This window comes from Primulina huaijiensis, chromosome 18 (assembly GCF_012295235.1).
Source record: "Primulina huaijiensis isolate GDHJ02 chromosome 18, ASM1229523v2, whole genome shotgun sequence".
In the NCBI taxonomy this organism is placed as follows: domain Eukaryota; kingdom Viridiplantae; phylum Streptophyta; class Magnoliopsida; order Lamiales; family Gesneriaceae; genus Primulina; species Primulina huaijiensis.
The window spans coordinates 18755367-18773947 of record NC_133323.1 but is presented as its reverse complement, the minus strand read 5'-3'; the positions used below and the strand labels follow the sequence as shown (position 1 = coordinate 18773947).

At 33.9% G+C, this 18581-nt stretch overlaps 1 long non-coding RNA gene across 1 annotated transcript; it reads right to left on the bottom strand.

Moving 5' to 3' along the window:
- Positions 1 to 2141: 2141 nt before the first annotated feature.
- Positions 2142 to 3928, bottom strand: LOC140964838 (uncharacterized). Its single transcript, XR_012172926.1, has 2 exons — positions 3324 to 3928; positions 2142 to 2881 (listed from the first exon to the last, which is right to left on the bottom strand). It is a non-coding gene; the product is annotated as an uncharacterized lncRNA (long non-coding RNA).
- Between the last annotated feature and the right edge of the window lie 14653 nt (positions 3929 to 18581).

Genomic DNA, 18581 nt, shown 5'->3' with positions numbered 1-18581 from the left:
GTCAAGGGGCAAGTGGCTCATCTCTTTGAGCAGCACGTCTCGCGCATATGCGCGTCCTCTACCGGCGCATATGCGCGAGACCTACTGGTCTCGGCTCTCAAGTGTTCTGCTGCTCGCGCATATGCGCGCACCTTCTCGGCGCATATGCGCTAGAATCTCTGTTCTCGCAGGTGGCTGTTCGAACCTCTCGCGCATATGCGCGCTCTGTCACGCGCATATGCGCGAGGTCTTCGCCTCGGCATATCCTGGACCCAAACAGCTCGCGCATGTGCGCGCATATGCGCGAGACCTTCTGGTCACGCACACTTGCCCTTTGCGCATATGCGCGCATCTTCTCGCGCATGTGCGTCCAAATCTCTGCCCACCACTCATGTTCATGCATTTTCTTCTCAAATTCATTCCAATCCCACTAATTGCACTTTAACCCCTTAAATCTTCATTAATTACAATTCTGGAAATTAATTCAGGATTAAGTACAGTGATATAATCTCGGGCATTACATCCTTGGTACTGAAAAATCAAAATAATATAATTTAATATATTTTCACATTTTATGTCAAAGATTATATCGTTAATGGTATTATTTGGTAAATACAAATATATGATAAAACTTATTTTCCTACTTTTCTCGTGAAGCATATATGATATATCAAAACCACCACACTATCTCTCTAGTTTCATATTTAAATATCAATAATTTGTGCTTAATTTAAGAAATAAAGTAAATAAATTACGAGATATAATACCATAATTTTTATGTTTTATGCCACATATCCTATTGTTAGTGGCATTTATTTTATAGTTATTTAAGATTGAATGTTTTTCGTTTTACAAAAAGCTATAGCTAGTAATATATATACAACTCTAATCTACTAAATCATGCAACATCTCAAAAGTCATGCTTTGATTTCTCTTTTAGCCAGAAGATTAATTGCGATAAAATAATTGCACCTATTAGAAAAGCTGTTACGTGACACTTACATTTTTATGTGGTTAAAATATTAGACTTACACTATTATAACCAAATATAACTTTTAGTAAAGTGACAAATACTCAATCTTGTAGAATCTATGGTTAATGTTTATAATTAACCCCGGTCTCCGTTCCTCGTTCGAACGCGAAAACTATTAAAAACTCTTATGCATGAAACTTTATAACTCATGAATTAAAACACAAATCTATGCAATATTAAACATACATTTAATGTATCAAAACAATTTAATAAAATTAACTAACCTCAATTGTATGGTAAAATATGTATTAAAAAAAACATGCACATCGATATCCTTGTAGAATATTTCTAATTCTTTATTTTGACTGAATTTTTTCATGATTCTCATTTAATAATAAATTGTTATCTTTCATAACTTTCTGTAGCATTTCTACATCAAAAAGATAAATGAAATATACAGAACAAATTTAGTATTAAAAAACATAAAGTAAACATTTTACGTACTTGAAAAAAATAAAAATTCGATGCCATAGGAAAGAAAATAAATTCATCATAAAAAGGAAATATATTCAAAGTAAAGAAATATATATGCACTAAAAAAATAGGCATCAACAACAAATTTATACAGTAAAATACTAAATATTGAGTATCAAAATAACCAAGAAAAATTTTCTAATTTACAAGTAATCAGTCCATGAAAGTTGCAAAATTGGTCCAATAATTCAAATAAAAAGAATACAAAAATAACACACAATTCTCATGCTCATTCTGAACAAATAAATCCTAAAATTGGAAAAAAAAAAGTTGCAAACAAAAAATCCACAATTCCATAAAACATTACAGCAACAATATGTTACTCACAAGCATATACACAAACATGTATAATTTCATTGTGAAACAATATCATGTACATATTGAGGTTTAAGATACAAAAATCTAACTTAATTTATCGTATTTTTTTCTCGTTTTCAGATGGTTTTTGGTTTTGATTTTCAGATACCTTCATTTCTGTACTTAAAAGTTCCGTTGCCCGTTATCATTATCTCCATCGATCTTCGTTTCTTGGGTGGTACTAGTCGGGTAATTGGAAATAGATGTTTTAATTCTTATTCTTAGTTGTGTCAAAATCAGACACGACCCATCAACCCGACACAGTTCAAATTTGCTGTTATTGGGTTTGAATATACGATTTTTATTTATAATCATTCTAAGTTAAAATGTTCATTTAGTTTTGACAAAGTGTCCGTTGCCATTTTTTACATATTATAATTACAATATCGCACTAATTTATTATGAAACATAACTTAAAATGACCAAATGGAACACTCCTACATAAAACACAATTAGAAACACGAGGGAGGATAATAATCGGACGAGGTTGTCCACGCCGTGGCCAAGAAATTTGAGCCCCCTCCACCTCCGCCGCGAGTCTGTTGATTGCCTCCGGGCTGGGAATTAACCATTTGCTCAAACAAACTTGAATTCTTTTCAAATTCCCCGGTGCTTCGAAGTAACCGAGCGTACTCCCAATAATCTCCGGCGAAGTCATCGCTCAAGTGTTGGGCCGGCCGAGCATTAAAGAAATTTACAGGGAGCGCGGGGGTGGATAGGCTTTGGATGATGGCGAGATCCTGATTTTTCCTGGGAAATTGATTTTGGCGCGATGCCCTCTGAATCTCAGCGCCGCTTCGTCGTAGGCCTTGGCGGCGGCTTCGGCGGTGTCGAAGGTGCCAAGCCATACTCTGGCGGCTTTCTGCGGATCTCTTATCTCTGCGGCCCATTTGCCCCACGGCCGCTGCCGCACTCCTCTGTATTTTTTCCTCTGTTCTCCAGTTTCCTGGTGCGAAGTGGTGGAGGTCTCCGGTTGTGGCTCGACGGCGATGGCGGCGGGAGGTTGGACGGTGTTGGTGTGCGTTTCCGTGCCTTTGCCTGAAGTTAAACAATGGCAAGCTTTAATGGGTTTAGTTTGAATCAACAATTAAAAAAAAAAATTTCTTAAAATATATTTGTATATAATATGCCAACATGTGTAAAACTCCCTCGAAACTTGAAGGCCTTTAGAACATTTGTCAAAGAGTTTTACGTCTATTTTTTCAAATACAGATCATTTTCTTAAAACAAAAATTGATTGAGATTAAATCGCTAGTCAATCTTATTTTCGATAGGGTCAGTTGACAATTGAATCCGATTTAACCATTATTTGCGAAAAAAATACCCATATAGAAGTATGTGTTTTATTATAATTATACTTTACACAGAAATTTGCTATATTTAAATTTATATTTCTCTACCTGTATGTATTGATCATATGCATTGTTAATTGATTCCAATTAAAATAAATATATAGCATAAGATAATTAAAAAGTCTAACCTGGTTGACCAAATCAAACCATTTCTCCAAAACTCAGGCTTTCCTCCCAATCTTTGGCTTCATCTCTTCTTCTCTTCTGGCCATCCCAAAAGCCACAACTTGAACAAGAACAAGAAACCATGGCGGATTCGACGATATTCCCGGAATGGCTACCTCCGCTTAACGGAGACAAAGCACCGCTGCCGATCACGTAGTTGGAGGGTAGGCCCTGTTGCTGCACTATCTCGGAGATATCTCCCGACACGTCGTGACTGTACCCTGGAATCACCAGCGGCGCCGCCACATCTGAAAATTGGGAAGCCTGAAATGGTGGTTGTGGAGGGGGCAGTGGTTTCTGCATGGTCTCAGGCGAGAGTTGATTTTCAGATGAAACCCAATATTTATTTAGATTAATTATCTGTTCTACAATTAATATTCCGCCACTACAGAGAACTGATCTGTCCAAAATCTCGCATATAATTACCAACCAATTGACTCACAAATATATAAAAGGATTAATTTTCAAAAAACGGCCATATAAAATAATATAATAATTGAGAAGGAAAACAAAACAAATTCGAACACGATGTTATGAACTAAGCTTGCGAGCCGCCAATGGAACAGCGTTTGCCATGTGTGAAATTTTTTTTTTACCTTATCACGAATTCTATCCACTCGAGGTGTGTTTAGTTGAGTGGATTAAACAATGATAGATTAATAGTCAAACACTTATCCAATGTTTGGTTAAAATTTTAATATGTTTTAATAATCATTTTGACCCGATTTAAGATCCAATTTTGTGGATAACTATTTGATTATCAATCTAACAAATCAAGTCAGATACACTATCAAAACTCAATAAATTACATTTTTATCCTCTTATTTCTTAGAGTGTTAAGTCATTTAATGAATAAATAGTTTATTTTAGAGTGTTGTACGTTAAATGTCGATTCTGATATTTAATATATACCATTATTATTTAATTTGATTTAAACTTTAAAAAATACAAAGATATATTTTTATTTTGAAAAAATAATTTATTTGTATATATTTTAATAAAATTATAAAAACTAAATTTTAATGTTGGTTATGCTTATCAATAATATTTTTACTTTTATTATATTTAATTTTATGATATTTACACTTATTAATTCAAAGATTATTAATATCTTTATTATTAACATTATTATTATTATCTAATATTATGTATTGCTTCCAGATGTGTACAACAAATAAGTAAATTTAATAATGGTATAATAGTAAATTTATTAATATTTAAAAGCTAATCACATATTCAAAATGTTGAATCACACAATCTTAATAGTATCACATAATGTTTGATTAATAATATATCAATCTTGTTATATATAGCATGATCAATCATTTATTTATCTCATTACTTGTACCAAACACACCATCGGAGAATTAATATAATAAATATCCAATATTCACTTAGTCCCAAATATATAGATAACATTTTTTTCCCATTTATTTAAAATGTATAAGCAAATGTCTTAGTAGTAGTTTTTATATTCTTTTACTAATAGGAAATTTGTTTCTTTAATTGAATTTTCCAATGACGTTCTTAATTAATTTGTGTAAAAAGCTCAAAAGTCGGATATTTGAAACGAAAGAATGTAAATTTCTTCTTACCTCAAACGAGTCATGTTAATGGAATTAACTCCTCTTTCACAATCCTAAACCGAACGTTTTTAGGCACTGTAAAACTTATATGAGTAAGTCTAATGTGAGATGGTCTCACGAATTTTTATCTGTGAGACGGGTCAACCCTACCGATGTTCACAATAAAAAGTAATACTCTTAGAATAAAAAGTAATACTTTTTCATGTATTACCCAAATAAGATATTCGACCCACGAAATTGATCTGTGAGACCGTCTCACAAGAATTTTTGTGAATTTATACCGTGGATTATATTATACAACGAGTCAATATCATCCTCACAAGAGTTTTTGTTAATTTATACCGTGCACTATATTCTACGACGAGTCAATTTCATTCAGTCTCACAAGAGTTTTTGTGAATTTATACCGTGGATTATATTATACAACGAGTCAATATCATCCTCACAAGAGTTTTTGTTAATTTATACCGTGCATTATATTCTACGACGAGTCAATTTCATTCGATGGGTTATCCACTATTCACCTGGTGTCACATATGATACTTTTGGGATGAGTGGGATATGGATAAGTGTGGATGTGACAATGACTGAAGGATGAGATTTGGGGTTGGCACTCGTCAATTTGTGAACTGGACTCTGGAGTAAAACGTGGTCAAATAAGATGTTATTGACTAGACGATTTATATATATACATAAAATTAGCAGATTGTATGAGATATTTGGTGCTTTGGCCTAATAAAAGATTTATTAATATTTTTTTATACATATATCAACAAAAAAAGATAAGTTTTAAAAAATCATTATTATTATTATTATTATTATTATTATTATTATAGTTAATATAGAAAAGGATTTTACAACAAGTGATAAAAGTGCGATTTTCGTACTTAATTTGTTTTAAGAAATTACTTGAATTATATCAGTTTTGAGCATTATTATGTTTTTTTTGGTTTATTTTCGTGTTTGTAAGACAAAAGGCGATCAAAAGATGTTGGGATGTTTAGGAAGAGAAAAAGACGAAAAGATAAGGATTCGAAGAGTTTGAAGGAGTTTGCAAGCGTTAAAACCGTACAGGGATCGAGTGGTAGGCACCTAAGCGCCTACCAATGGGAAACAAGGAGAACCACCGAGCATTTGGCATTGAACATGGCGCCTAAGTTTCAAGGATGAAAAGAGTTGGTGCCAAACGCCTGCATTGGTGCTTCAATGCTCATTCCGTCAGATGTGGAACTCGAATGCCGAGTGATGGATCGGTTCGGGTACCTGTGAATATTCTTCGAACACAATATTCTCTATGAACTTCAATAGCTCGTGTTTTAAGAATGTAAACATCGATTATTCAAATCGAGTTTGGTGTTAAACCAAGCAGAAAATACTCGAAGTAATCATTCGTTAAGAAAGCTGACTAATTTGAAAGCATTTTAACTTGTGTAAACTGATTAACTAAAATGAAGAGAATCAATTATTGCATATATCAGTTCAGTTATAGCGAGAACCGAACTGATAACTGCTCGAACTGATCAAATCAATTTGACAACAAAAGTCAAACAGTTAAGTACACAAGATATGTTTATGAATGTTCGGAGACTTCAACTGTTTCTACGTCACCTCTTCTACCACCTCGGGTATGATCCACTAGAAGACTTTGATTTATACAATGCTGTGTACAAATCCACTGAACTTAGGACTTACCCTACTGCCTAACTGAACTCCTAGTCTAGACTGAAGGCAACATCTTCCAGTCAACACTTGTTTTACCTTTATGTGTTAATGACTACATATACAAGTTTGTTGTCTTCGTGTGAAGATTCACTCAGCTATTTAATAAGCTTAACTCTCTGTGTATGTGAGTGATTGTGTATGCGTGTGTGAGAGAACTGATATATGAATACAACACGAAAGTGTTCTCACACATTGAGGGAAAAATGCTTCTAAACTAAGCTGATAACACTTTGAAATGTTCCCTCAAATCTGAGATAATTGCTTCTTATAAGCTGTTAAGATTTGAGCGTGCCCTTTCTTTTCTCTTGTATTTCCGCGCACATGTATGTGTGTTGATGGTCTTGATCTTGTATTTATAGTGGCAATGTCACCGTACACCAAGACTCATCAAATATGTTCGTTGCAATTTGAATTCTTTTCTCGAAATGTGTCTGTACTTTTCGACAGCCATTTTGGAATGTTTTGGCTTTAAACTCTGCTGCAACGTCTATTATTGTCCTTTCACTGGACAAAATATTTTCCTTAATGCGCACAGCTAGATTCCATTGAATAAGCTTGTCATGTTCTGTAAACTGATTGATTTCTAACTGATGTTCTGAACTTGTCAGTTGAATTAATCTTAAACTGGTTTGGTGAAATCAGTTGGCTCGTCAGCTGAATTGATTTCGCAGCTTCAGTCGAACTGGTCAGCTGGGCTTTTCATCAGTTGAACTCTTCATCAGCTGGCCGGGCTTCTAAAGGTCTTCTGGTGAACTGCTTATCAGCTGGTCAATCAGTTGAGCTGGTCTTGATATATCAGTTGAACGGGTTCAGTTTGAGAAATCAATTGGCTCTTCTACTTTGCGTCTCGATAGCTTCAGTTTTGGCTCGATAACTGATCAGTTCGAACCCCGATCAATTTCAGCTTCTGAGCACTTAGGTAAATTCATTAGAAACAAAATAACAAGTTTTGTTAACATCAAAATTAAGATTGTGAACATGAAATGTTCCAACATCGAGCAACAGGCCTTAGAGCCAATTGCTCGACCCCTTAGTGCCTGAAGTGTGCAACAACCACCCTAGCGCATAAGAGTCGCACAAGCGCCACTCACTCAGCGCTGAGAGGCCTTCCCAAATACGACTCTTCAATTTCAACACATCAAAAAACGACCACGAGAGTTTTGAAAAGGAGATATTATCATATTGAAAAGGGAATTTTCATGAACTTGCACTCTAGAACACCCAACGACACAACACCCAAAGGGGAATTTTCATTCTCAATTTCCATCCTATTTGAAGTCTTTTAATCTTGTATTTGGAATTTACAATAAATAGAACGAAAAGTGAGCTTAAGTCTTTGGGAATTTAATGAAGCAATAAATTTGGTTTATATATATTTAACAAATAAAACGATAAAATATCAGTACAATAATTCAATATGCTATGACATGCATCAATAATAATGTATCGATATGGAAATATCTTATCAAGTGAAATACAGTGACTGTTCAGGACTTTAAGTGAATATCATAGGCTAAAGAGATGGCTCCCACCAACATTTTGTGTAACACTTTTTTCCACGTAGTAAAGTAGGATCCATACAATCGATCATTTTATGAACCAATGTAAACTCACATTTCCGTACCGAAATCACCTTGTTTAGATGAACCATATACCATGTAAGGTCCAAAATATGATGACGTAATCCAACTACATACAAATCTAGGGAAAATAGAAAATGACTAGTTAAATGATTTTAATTGAATGAATTAAATATGGTGTGGATGTTTGTTTACATGTTTAAAATAGGGTTTTTTGTTAGAATGCATAAAACTGTGTTTTAAATGTTTTTCGAGACGCGATCTAGGAACGGAGACCGGAGACCATATGAGGAAAAATATTTTTATTAAATAATTATTTTTATTTGTTTAATATATGGTATATTTTAATGGTATTTTTGATAATGAGGTATGTTGTGGTGTTTTTATACGCCGGGTCGTATTTTAAACCGGGTATCCATTTTCGATGAAAATAGAGACTTTTTGAGAACTCGGCTAATATTTTCACAAACTTTCCCAAACAGAATTTTTAAATATTATCTAATGGGCTTAATGGGCCAAATATACTAGGTTAATGGGCATAAGCTTGCATCTTATTATTTATTTAAAACAAGGCACCAAAAACCCTCACCAAAACCACACAATCACACGCCCATCACCTAGAAAACTAGGACTCTCCCACCAGCACACACCACACGAAAATTTTGAGAGGAATTCATGCAAGTTTTAAGAAAAATTCATCAAGCTTCTTTTCCCGTCTCTCCGCCAACGTTCCTTGCATCGCAAGTTGATTTTCGAGCGTAATATACGCAAAAGCACGCCTTAATCTTCCTTCAAACATCTTTCACACCATATTATGTATATTTAATTATCCTTGCATGAAAAATATGATGTACTACTTGTATTTTCATTTTTATGGCTATATATGCATAAAATTAGAGTTTTCTCTTTTTAAAACCCTTGCTAATGATGCACAAAGGGTCTACCATGGTAGAGATACTTCAAGAGATGTTTTTTCACATGTTTAAGGGTCCTAGATACATAGATAAGGGCTGCACGTGAAGGGCAATGAAAATTTGGATTTAAGAGAGATTAGGGTTTCGGTCATGGTCGCTAGGGAAGAGAGGGCTGTGTGCTGCACTTGGGATGTGTTCAAGGGTCCTAAGAGAGGCTAGCCAAGGTCATAGGCTGATCGCATGAGGGCTAATTCGAAGGCTAGGCATGAGCCGTGCTTATGGGAGTCGCACATGGCTTCCTAGGGCACGAGTGAAGGGCTGGGCACGTTTACGGTGTTAGGTTCTATCCACTTGCTTGCTATGGGTTCAGTTTAGGTCCTAGGGTTGATGGTTAGGGGCTGGACATGATGGTTAGGGCTTAGGCTTGAAGAAACTCAAGGTTGGTTAACTAGGGTTTTCGAACATGCACAAAAAATTCAGTAGGTGTTCTATGCTAGTCAAAGGGTTTAATTGGCTTGGTTTGGGATGGAAAATGGTTAGTTAGGTGTTAATAAGCTTTGGTTCAAGTTTGGTTAAGTTTCGAATCAATACGAGTCAAAATCGGGATGTACGTTTAAGTTTAAAAACGAATTGAGAAATTAGTCGAGAAGCTTAAGTTTACGTCTAAGAAATATTTATGAGTGTATTTTAAGGTGTCACGTTAAGTTTGGATGGATTTGGGTCGTCGTTTTAAGATTTAAGGATAAATTGGAAAAGTTAGGGTTTCAGGAGTAAAACGGTCATTTTACACCTGAAAAATGTTAATCGTCCTGCCAGTGCCCTGAAAGCTGTAATAAATGTTAAAATGTTTATTTTAAATGTTTATGGAATTTTATGATGAAACTTTAGTAAACGGTCATTTTACACCTGAAAAATGTTAACCGTCCTGCCAGTGCCCTGAAAGCTGTAATAAATGTTAAAATGTTTATGGAATTTTATGATGAAAAGTTAATGCTAAAAGACATGTTGCATGCTTGGTTTAAAAGAAAATTGATTTATATGTGCATGAATTTTTATAAGTGATGAAAATATGAAAAGTTGAAAGATGTGAATTTATTGTAACTAATACGATGATACGATGATATGTAAGGATAATGCTCAGTTGACGGATAAGAGTGTCGCTAATGTCCCCGCCGCCCGGTACCGTGGTTATACGTAGATGGATCAATCGACCTACAACTAATACGAAAGTCACAATTGATGATATGAATTCAATAAAAAGAGAAAAATATACGTTTATTATATAAAAAAAAGTATATGATGAAAGAAAAATGTTTAAGTTTATGTATATTCATGAAAAGTTATTTTATTAAAAGTATTTTCATTGTTGTATATGGATGTATATATTACTTGTTATCATAATTAATGTTTGCTGAGTCAATAGATTCACTATGTATGATCGATGTAGGTAAGCATGATATTGATGGAGGACTTGATGGTTGAACTAGGTGGACTGAAGGTGCACACAACCCGAATACCGTCGCTAGTTTTCTGCAAATAAAATTATGTTTAAGATTTAAGCTACTTTAAAGATTTTACAACTTATGATGCTTTTGAGAGGAAAAACGATTAGTGGACGTTTCATACCATGTTTTAAATCCATTGTTCATTGGATTCACATTTCCAGGCAGAAACCACGTTGTCCAGTGGACTAGGAGTCCGATACATAGACTGTTTTCCATGCTCAATTCATTCAGTCATATATTCAATCACTATTAGCCAATCGATAATCAATCAAGAACCAACAAATATAGAAATCCGATAGGAAGTACAATATGACCAATTGTTGGAACTTTTCAAGTTCGCAATCTTTGCTTAATTTTGATGTTAACAAAATTTGTTATTTTGTTTCTAATAATCTACCTTAAGTGCGCAACAACTGAAATAGTCGAAACTGAAGCGATCGAGATGCTAACTGAAATCGCTAACTGATCGCACGAAATGACCAGCTAAACTGATGAATCGTAAGAGCAGTTCAACTGATTCAGTGAAATCAGTTAAGCTGAAGAACCAACTGATTTCACCTCACCGAACAAGACCAGTTCAGAACTTCAGTTAGGAGCAATCAGTTGCAGATCACGACTAGCTAACTTAATGGATTACAGCTGTGCGCAAAGGTACAAAAGCAATTGTACTATCACAGTACAATCATGAACGTTGCATCAGAAGCTTAAAGCCAAAAGTTCCGGAATTGATTCCAAAGAACAAATTCAAAATGCAACGGATACAATAATTGAGTCTCACTGTACGATCAAGCTTCGCGCCTATAAATAGAAGATCAGTGAAGACTCAGTAATAACAAAAACATACACAGTGTGGCTACAAGAGAGAACACAAGAAAAGAAGAGAGGGCACACATATTGCATATCAGCTTACAAGAAGCATTACGCCCAGTTGTGTGGGAACACTTCAAAGTTATATCAGCTTAGATTAGAAGCTTATTTCCCTCAGTGTGTGAGAACACTTTTTGGTAGTGTTCATTGTTTAGTTCTCACACACACGCACACACCACCACCAAAATTACAGTCTTGCCCAAAGACAATAAACTTGTGTATGTAGTCTTTGACACACAGACGTTAAACAAGTGTTGGCTGGAAGGTGCTGCCTTCAGTCTAGACTAGGAGTTCAGTTAGGCAGTGGGTAAGTCCTAAGCTGTGTAGGATTTGTACAAGGTGTTGTATAAATCTAAGTCTTCTAGTGTATCCTACCCGTGGAGGTAGAAGGGGTGACGTAGGAGCACTTGAAGTCTCCGAACATCCATAAAGATATCATGTGTCTTTTAACTGTTTAACTGCTTGTTTTGTTCTTAACTGATTTGATCAGTTCAGTTGATATCAGTTCAGTTTTGTCCATAACTGAACTGATATAAGCTCTAACTGATTTTCTCGTAAATTCAGTTCTTCAGTTGTACAGTATATAAAACATATCAGTTTTCTTAACGAAGGATTATTTCAAGTGTTTTCCGCTTGGTTTAATACCAAACTTGATCTAATTCATCGATGTATACATTCTTAGAACACGAGCTATTGCAGCTCATTGATTTATTGTATTGAAAGCACCCCTAAGGTGCCGAGCACACGATCCGTCACCAATTAATTAAGAAATATACAATATGATACAATATACCAATAATCAGTAGTTATTGTTGAAATTTAATATTTTAATATTGAATATTTGAATATTTGAATGTTGAAAATTAGGTGTTGAATATTGAAATTTGTGTGTGATGATGAAGGTAATGATGTAATTTATTTTTGGATTATTTGTAAAGATTTTCTATAAATAGATCTCTCATTTGTGAAGAAAATCACAATTGAGTTGAGAGAAAAATATTATAAAGTGTGTAGTGTGATAATTTTGAGAGTTTGAGATTTTTATTTTTTACGGTAAAATTTTTACTTTTTCACAACACGTTATCAGCACGAAGCTCTAAAAGTCCTCCATATTTTTCCAAGCTCTAAAACAGAAGAAAATGGTAACAAAAATAATAATATTTATTTTATTGTTTATATATTTAATATATAATATAATGTTATTATAAATAATAAAAATAAATTTTTCAAAAAAACTTGTTATAAATCCTAGGAGGATGTTAAGACGACATCCCACACTCCCGGTAAGGGATACGACAAGTATAAAAGCCTATAAGATTTTTAAACAAAATATCTTATGACATTTCATTATAATATTGTGATATGATATACATAATTATTTAAAACATTACTAATATTATATACACCATATTATTACCATAAAATTATACAAATACATACATTTATTTTCTTGTACACCAATTATCATAAACGGTAACAAAACGGCTAGTTTTTGCCCTATAAATATGATCTCACAAACATATTCAATCACTCCAACTTTCTCTTCTTCTCTAAAATTATTCTTCATCAAATTTTTGAAGAAAAAAGAAGATGGCTTTCACAAAGTTATTTTTAATATTTTGGTGATAATACTCACGAATCTTGTACTTATCGGAGAATATCCTCCTCATGTGTTCTCTTTATTTTTAAGAATGCTTGTATTTGTTGTTTATCCATTACTTTGTATTGCAATATTCATTAACTAATAAAATGCATCATAATTTTTTTTAGTACCACCATGTCAAACTTGACAAAGCTCGAATTTGTTGCACTCGACATTACCGGGAAAAATTATATAGCCATGGACTCTCGATGTAGAAATACATCTTGAGTCATTGGGTCTAAGCGAGACTATTAAAGAAAATGGTATATCTTCATCACAAGAAAAAGCAAAAGCTATAATATTTTGCGCCCACATCTTGATGAAGGTTTGAAATGTGAATATCTCATAAAAAAAAAAATCATGGCTCTGTGGAAAGGATTAAAAGAAAAATTTGAACATATAAGAGAAGTTATACTTCCGACCGCCCGTGATGAATGGAATATGTTGAGATTCCAAGATTTTAAGAAAGTAAGTGATTACAATTAGGCGATGTATCGAATAATCTCGCAATTAAAATTTTGTGGACATGAGGTCACAGAATCGGAAATGCTTGAAAAAAAATTTTCCACGTTTCATGCATCAAATATAACTTTACAGCAACAATATAGAGTGCGTGGATTTGCGAGATATTGTGAACTTATCGTCGGTCTTCTTGTGGCGAATAAGAACAACGAGCTATTAATGAGAAATCATCAGTCCCGACCCACTGGATCAACAGCATTTCCACCAGTAAATGCTGTAAGCAAAAATGAATTTAAACCTGAAAACCAAAATCAAAGTTATAGACAAGATTTTGGTCGAAGACAAAATCGAGGTCGTGGTCGTGGACTGTGACGTGGAAGTGGTCGTGGTCGTGGTTTTGAAAATAATCGGGATAGTTATTTTTATAACTCATCTCAAAAGAGCGTCCCAAACCATCCACCGAAAAGGCATCAAGAGAATATGAGTGTTAATGAGAATCACTCAAAAAGATTTGAAAGTTCTTGTTTCAGATGTGGTACTCCAGGACATTGGTCCCGTATTTGTCGAGCCCCTGAGCACTTTTGTAAACTTTATAAAGAATCAATAAAGGGGAAAGAAAAGGAGGCCAAGTTTACTGAACACAGTGAACCATTGAGTGGTTCAACTCATTTTGATGCTGGAGATTTTCTGATTGATTTCTCAGATAATGATCAATTTGATGGTGGAATAAATATGTAAAATATTTTATTTTTTATGTATTCGTATGATAATGTTTTATAGTGTGTTATATTGTATTGTATTTTATTGTCAATAATTTTATTTCATTGCATATTTTTTTGAAGTTCAAATATGGAAAATGCTACGAACCAAGCTGAAGTTTGCATACCTGATAGTGGTACAACGCACACTATCCTCCGAGATAAAAGATATTTCTTGGAACTAAAACCAACAAAAACAACGGTGAATACAATATCAGGTCCTGTAGACTTGATTAAAGGATGTGGTAAAGCACAATTTTTGTTACCTAATGGTACAAAATTTTTGATCAATGATGCTTTATATTCACCACAATCGAAAAGAAATTTGTTGAGTTTTAATGATATATATTCCCATGGGTATGATACTCAAACAATGAATGAAGGGAATGAGAAATATATGTGTCTTACCACATATAAATCAGGAAAGAAATATGTGATTGAAAAACTACCAATGCTCCCTACTGGATTGCATTATACACATATACGTCCCATTGAATCAAACATGGTAATTGATAATTCTTCAATATTAACCAATTGGCATGATCGATTAGGACATCCTGGTTCAACAATGATGCGAAGAATTATAGAAAATACACATGGTCATCCATTGAAAGACCAGAAGATCTTTCAGAATAATAAGTTTCAATGTAAAGCATGTTCTCTTGGAAAACTTATTATAAGACCATCACCAGCCAAAATCCAAACTGAATCACCAATGTTTCTTGAACGTATTCAGGGTGATATTTGTGGACCAATCCATCCACCATGTGGACCATTCAGATACTTTATGGTATTGATTGATGCCTCCAGCAGATGGTCACATGTATGTTTATTGTCAACTCGAAATGTTGCATTTGCAAGATTACTTGCTCAAATAATAAAATTGAGGAATCAATTTCCCGATTATACAATCAAGAAAATTAGACTTGATAATGCTGGTGAATTTACTTCCCAGACTTTCAATGATTATTGTATGTCTATGGGAATCATTGTTGAGCATCCTGTTGCTCATGTACATACTCAAAATGGATTGGCTGAATCATTGATTAAACGTCTGCAAATGATTGCTAGACCAATGATTATGAAAACAAAGCTCCCTATTTCTATATGGGGACATGCAATTTTACATGCTGCTTCATTAATTCGCATCAGACCAAGTGCATATCATAAATACTCCCCATTGCAGCTTGCATTTGGTAAAGAACCAGACATTTCTCATCTGAGAATTTTTGGATGTATGGTGTATGTGCCTATTGCACCACCTCAACGAAAGAAAATGGGACCTCAAAGAAAGATTGGAATTTATATTGGTTATGATAGTCCATCGATCATTCGATATCTTGAACCACAGACAGGCGACGTGTTCACAGCACGTTTTGCTGATTGTCATTTTAATGAGGAAATCTTCCCAATGTTAGGGGGAGAACAGAAACATACCGAAAAAGAAATTACATGGTATGTATCATCATTGTTACATCTGGATCCAAGAACAAAACAATGTGAAAAAGATGTACAGCAAATTGTGCACTTGCAAAGAATAGCAAATCAAATACCAGATGCATTTGCAGACACAAAAGGGGTAACTAAATCATATATACATGCTGCAAATGCCCCTGCTCGAATTGAAATTCCGAAGAAACAAATTGAAGATAGTCATGATGTCATTAAACGCCTGAAGCGTGGAAGGCCAGTTGGTTCCAAGGATAAAAATCCTCGAAAAAGAAAATTCATAGAGAAACACAATGATCACAAAATAGAGAATGATGTTCCTGAAGAAACACATAATGATCACAAAATAGAGAATGATGTTCCTGAAGAAACACATGATGATGAAAATGTTTTGTCAGAACCACAAACTGACGAGAATCATGAAATCTCTATCAATTATATTAATACTGGAAAAATATGGAACCGAAAAGATATAGAAGAAATTGATGATATATTTTCTTATAATGTGGCAATCGACATCATAAATGATAATGAAGATCATGAACCAAAATCTTTTGGTGAATGTAAAAATCGGCAGGATTGGATAAAATGGAAAGATGCCATCCAGGTTGAATTGGATTCGCTAAATAAACGTAATGTTTTTGAACCTATAGTCCTTACACATGAAAGTGTAAAACCTGTTGGATACAAATGTGTTTTTATTCGAAAGCGAAATGAGAAAAATGAAATAGTAAGATATAAAGCTCGATTTGTTGCACAAGGTTTTTCTCAAAGGCCTGGAACTGATTATGAAGAAACGTATTCTCCCGTGATGGATGCAATTACGTTCAGTATTTGATTAGCCTGGCAGTATCTGAAAATTTAGAAATGCATCTTATGGATGTTGTTACGGCTTACTTATATGGATCACTTGATAGTAATATATATATATGAAAATCCCTGAAGGATTTAAGATGCCTGAAGCACAAAGTTCAAAACCCAGAGAATGTTATTCTGTGAAATTACAAATAACATTATACGGGTTAAAGCAATCCGGTCGAATGTGGTATAATCGGCTAAGTGATCACTTGATGAAAAAGAGATATGTAAATAATTCAATATGCCCTTGTGTTTTCATTAAGAAAACAACATCCGGATGCGTAATTATTGTTGTATATGTTGATGATTTAAACATCATTGGAACGAATAATGAAATTCATGAAGTTGTGTCATACTTGAAAGAAGAATTTGAAATGAAGGATCTTGGAAAAACCAAGTATTGTCTGGGTTTACTTGAACAAAAAGAATGTGGAATATTTGTTCACTAGAAAAATTATACAGAAAAGATCATTAAACGTTTTAATATGGATAAATCAAATCCTTTAAGTACTCCAATGGTTGTTAGATCATTGAACATAGAAAAAGATCCATTCCGTCCATATAAAGATGATGAAGATATTCTTGGTCCAGAAGTACCATATTTAAGTGCTATCGGTGCCCTTATGTATCTTACAAATTGTACAAGACCTGATATATCTTTTGCCGTAAATTTATTGGCAAGATTTAGCACATATCCAACAAAGAGACACTGGAACGGAATTAAACATATATTCTGTTATCTACGAGGAACGACAGACTTGGGACTTTTGTATTCAAAAGATGCTAATCCAAGTATAATTGGTTATGCCGATGCTGGATACTTATCTGATCCACACAAGGCACGTTCCCAAACTGGATATGTATTTACTCGTGGAGGCACTGCAATTTCTTGGCGTTCACAGAAACAAACGCTTGTAACAACTTCATCAAATCATGCCGAGATTATTGCACTACATGAAGCAAGCCGTGAATGTGTGTGGTTAAAATCAATGACTCAACATATCCAAATCTCATGCGGATTATCATTCGACGAGAAGCCTGTGATACTATATGAAGATAATGCTGCATGTGTTGCTCAAATGAAAGAAGGATACATAAAAAGCGACAGAACTAAACATATTCCTCCTAAGTTCTTCGCATTCACCAAGGAGCTTGAGAAGAATAAATATATTGATGTTCGTCACATTCAATCAAGTGAAAACTCATCAGATCTCTTCACAAAGGCACTTCCTACGACAATATTCAGAAAGCACATATATAATATTGGAATACGCAATCTACGAAATCTGTGAAGAATTGTTCGTGTTAACATGAGGGGGAGTTTACGTGATTGCACTCTTTTTCCCTTACTATGGTTTTTATCTCAATGGGTTTTTCCTAGTAAGGTTTTTAACGAGCCAGTATAAAAACACGTAATGAAGACAATCATTATAATCATCATCACAAAAGGGAGTGTTGAAATTTAATATTTTAATGTTGAATATTTGAATGTTGAAAATTATGTAAAATTAGGTGTTGAATATTGAAATTTGTGTGTGATGATGAAGGTAATGATGTAATTTATTTTTGGATTATTTGTAAAGATTTTCTATAAATAGATCTCTCATTTGTGAAGAAAATCACAATTGAGTTGAGAGAAAAATATTATAAAGTGTGTAGTGTGATAATTTTGAGAGTTTGAGATTTTTACTTTTTACCATAAATTTTTACCTTTTCACAACAGTTATGAAATTTTACAATAAATTCTAGGCCAAATGGCAAACTCTATTATTGAAAAAACCGATAGGAAACCTCACCTCAGTAGCTTACTTTCATCTCGGTTTCAATCCCAAGGCAAGATAATTTTTTATAAATATAATTTGAGTTATTTTATATTGT